This window comes from Bidens hawaiensis, unplaced genomic scaffold (assembly GCF_021521415.1).
Source record: "Bidens hawaiensis isolate Kalapana, Puna unplaced genomic scaffold, B.hawaiensis_p1.1 tig00098607_1, whole genome shotgun sequence".
In the NCBI taxonomy this organism is placed as follows: Eukaryota; Viridiplantae; Streptophyta; class Magnoliopsida; order Asterales; family Asteraceae; genus Bidens; species Bidens hawaiensis.
Window position 1 is genome coordinate 1 of NW_027504627.1, and position 4,405 is coordinate 4,405.

The 4,405-nt window shown below is 33.3% G+C and overlaps 1 pseudogene across 1 annotated transcript; it reads right to left on the reverse strand.

Annotated features, from left to right (window-relative positions):
* Positions 1-2,354: 2,354 nt before the first annotated feature.
* On the reverse strand, positions 2,355-4,071 carry LOC143608111 (peroxidase 24-like; annotated as a pseudogene). The gene is made up of 4 exons (XR_013149142.1): positions 3,614-4,071; positions 3,319-3,510; positions 3,062-3,228; positions 2,355-2,817 (listed from the first exon to the last, which is right to left on the reverse strand). The product of XR_013149142.1 is annotated as a peroxidase 24-like (transcript).
* Positions 4,072-4,405: the final 334 nt, after the last annotated feature.

Genomic DNA, 4,405 nt, shown 5'->3' on the forward strand with positions numbered 1-4,405 from the left:
ATAGTATTTTTTTTATACATTTATCATTACAGTTTTATGTCTTCTCTACTTACAAATAATTCAACAAATATTAAAAACTAAATATGAGCAAACAATGTTTCCCCAAATTTACAAAAAAATCAATACATTTTCTCTCTCAATGCTATAATTTTCACTGACAACCGTACCTTATAATTTGCAAATTTCTTTCACATAAGTTTAGGGAATAGGTAGGGAATGCTCTCAAACCCACTATGTTACTTAGACTATCTTTTTCACAACCTACACTAACCCAACCTTAAAAAAAATTAATTTCTATATCTTCCACAAACTCAACCAAACCCAACTTAACTTTTTATCTTTATTCAGAACCCAACCTAAAATTTTATTAAATATAGGGTTTTAGCTTATTATATAAAATTTATTATAAACCATTACTGGGATGACATGTGTCACATAGCCCATCACAACCTTGGGTTGCCACACCAACCAGGTTGTGGAATTTTTGTGATTTTTTATTTTCTTAACAACTTACTTTAAAAAGTTACCAATAAAGTTGGTCTTATGACATAGTACAGACATGATGTCAAACGTAGTCAACATAAACATAATAATAGCTGGTTAAAGTGAACAATGGTTAAACACTTAAACGCAGTCATTACCCACTAATTAGTCGATACAATATATTTTTTATTTATTTATTTTTTTAAACGACGAATTTCACAGTTAAGTTGACCGCAGCTCCCAAGTCAGAAGCCCCAACAGCCCTACTCGGGCCAAGACGATGTTGTCTTAACCGTGCCCACGCTTGGCATCCGAGATTGGCTAGGCTTTTCCCGAGAAAATTTCCAGCCACTTGCCACTTGTCAGATGTTGTACCCTCTACAAGAGCAAACCCTCTAGAGAATATATAGTCAATACAATATATAGTATTGAGAATAGTTGATTTGTAAGTCATGAACAAAATTTTGGAATCTAACAGAAATGCGTAAGTATATCATTTGTTAATATTTTTCTTTATTATACAAATAACACCTTTTTAATCTATATATTTATAATATCAAAAATACAATTAAAATATATAAGTTTTAAGTTTACATTTTATAGTTTTATAAACATAATAGATTTTAGTTACGAAAACCAAATCAGATTTAAAAATTTATTCAGGTACTTAAAATGAGTTTTTATCCTAAATTCCTAATTGCAAAATTCCTTCCAAAACTAATTAATTTCCCTTCAAAATTTGTTCCCACCAAAATTCATTGTTTAGTTTTCGAAGCAGCTTTTAGAAGTTTCAGCAAACCTGAATTCTTATCCTAACATCCATAGCTTCTTCTATAACAGCCTCCAGCCGAGCAAATACAATTGTTTGAGTAGTCCATCACAATACTAAACCCATTCCCAATCGATCAATCGCATCCCATATTACACCACCAATTACAAGGTACGCCCAAACTCTATTTTTTTACAAGTTATGTTCTTATATGACTTTGACTAGAAAGGGTTCTATAACACCGAATATTTATGACTTAACTACAAAGTGTCCTATTAAATTATGTTATAATAAGACCTCCAGTGATAAAGTGTCATATTGCAATACCACATAATGAGACATCAACAACTACATGTCTTATAGATTACTTTATTAGAATTTACATTTTAAGTGTCCTATTAAGTTATATGATAATACGACCCAAAAAAATCATCCATTCTATTAAATAACTTTTTAGGATAAAAGGTTCTAAAAAGCCTTTTTTATTGTAGTGGTTGTAACAAATATTTTAAAAATAAAATAATGAGTTTGATTCCAACTAACAACATATTTTTCACTTAATTATTCTAGTTTAAAACCATAAAAATGAAACAATTTCATATGTTCAATATATCGTCTTTACTAGTACGGTAAGTAGTTTAAATTATTCATATAGATAGGAAAAATTTACGAGAATGGCCTTGTTGACCATCATAATTACGAAAAAGCTTTTTACCTTTTGAGTAAAATAAAATAGCAATTTGACTTTATATTTAAAAAATTCTTTTTAAATAAAATCTGCCAATCATTAGTTACACACGTGTCGTCACGGTGCCATGGTGGAGTAGATATATATTGCGCCGTTTCAATTTGCGCGTCCAATTTAACTGCGACAATTCTATTTCACTGGCGTGTTCCGCTACGTCAAGGTGACGTGGTGTGACAAAGTGAACATATATATGTGGCGTCACATCTGTTACATTAAAATTATACATTTTTCTTTGGTCACAATCTTACAACAAATCTTGACAGGCTTGTTTAGAATTTATGTAAAAAAAAACACACTTTATCTATTTGAATTTCAACTCTTACGAGTTGTCACAAGAAAAACATTACGAAAGAACTGAAAAAAAAAAACCTTAAATCACAAGGAATCAAGTCTTAATGATGGTTATAATCGTTGACTATTAATCACACGGCAATTTTTTCTTACTTCTCCTTGACCACCTGTAAGAACTTCAACAGCCCCCATTTTCACAATAGATCTAGCAAACTGAGCAAAGAACACCAAAGGGATTTCTAAAACCTTTGACACCACAGCCGATGTCGGTTTGTGAGCAATGCTGCATCGGATACAAATAGACCATTGTGATCGTTTAAAGTGAGATAGTAACCTGAATCGAATGTGAGGGAGCTGTTAGGATCCATTTCAAGAGCAGTGGCCGGGTTAATAGGGTTCGGGCATAGTTTCCTCAATGTTTTTGCGTAATTCTTGTTAAGAGACGGGTCAGCGTCCCCCTTTCCTGTAAAGTTATAGAGTCTTCTCGAGACTAAGGTACAATGTGAGATCCCAATTGTATGTGCCCCTAGTTAATCACATGACAAAAACTTTAGTTACATGATAAAAAGATGGTCTAGAAAACTAGAATATATAGATGCATGCATGCATGCATACATATATAGAAGATGGTCTGAAAGATATAATCTGTTTAGATATCTTTTTCTTAAAACTATATTCATGTATGTAGTTGACTAATAACACATAATATCTTAGGAGGTTTTAATTATGCGGTTGTATATCTATCTAATTATCTATATAAGATTGTATACCTGAAAGTGTTACAAGATCGTTAAGTTCAAGGCTTTTGTTTGCAAATTGGGCTAGGAGGGTCGTAAAGTTGGCGTTCGCAGACGGTGAATTTCCACCGACTTCAGAAGCCAGCGAGACTCTTCCGTCTTTCCTTCCCGTAAAAAACCGGCCACATTTCCCTCTTAAACTGCGAATTAGACAAATAAAATAAGTTTAAAACTCGAGTTCTTTTAATTGGAATATTACAAGCACGTGTGTAAAATTGTAATTCACTTACTTGGTAGGAAACAGCATCTCTAGCTGCCAATGCAACAATGTCAGCACATGAAACAGTTTCCGGACAAGCACTTTCCAACTTTGTCTTTATTTGATCAATTACCTCGTACCCTGAAATAGATCTGTTTGGTCCAGCTGTCTCTTCCGTTGTCGTGTTTTGAGTAGGATCCAATAGAATTGATCCATCACATCCCTACGAGCTCAAAACAATATAACCAATAAGTTAAGTTGGGTAACCAATAAGATCAGGCAAAACCAGATATAACCCCCGTGAAGAATATAAAATAAATACTTACCCTGACAAAACAGTCATGATAATGAAGCCTTAGAAGCTTGGCAGCCATGGAAGGATCTGCGGCAACTTTGCTCCATACAATATCCTTTACAGTCTTTTCAACCCAACCAACCGAACCACATCGGTTCTGGTAATAATGCACCTGCAAACCCACGCCAACACCATGGCCTTTGCCATGTCCATGGACCTCATCATGACCATGACCATGACCATGACCACCCATGCACCCAACCACCAAAATGGAAAAAGCAACCAAACATGCAAGAATATTTTTCATCATGTTTTCCTTTCTAGGTTCTTTCACTTAATGTTTTGTTGTGCTTGAACCTTCTATTTTTAGCTCTTTATATAGGCATACCTATGTCAAACATGAGTTGCCTTGTAATGGTGATAATATTTTACTAAACCATTATAAAATGATATCTGCATCGACTGTCATCTATTATAAATTTTAATCAGAATAATAATTGGTTCAATACTCGGTGTTAATATGAATGCATATTTCTTTATCTTAAAAAACATGGTCGTCGGATCATGGAATACATATATAAGTTATTTTAATGAAAGTTAGTAAAATGAATGATTGAAGAAACGGTCAAATCACCTACAACAAGGTATGAGATCGGTATCTTTTTGTCTTTTTATTTTTTAGAACGGCATATGTAGGTTACCGCACTCTCCAAATTTGGATAGCTTCAATGCCTACCAAAAATACCGGTATCAAATATTTGAAAATGAGGGTAACGAATACCGTAGCAAATTTATCAGTACGCTAATAATTATGAGTATTGGT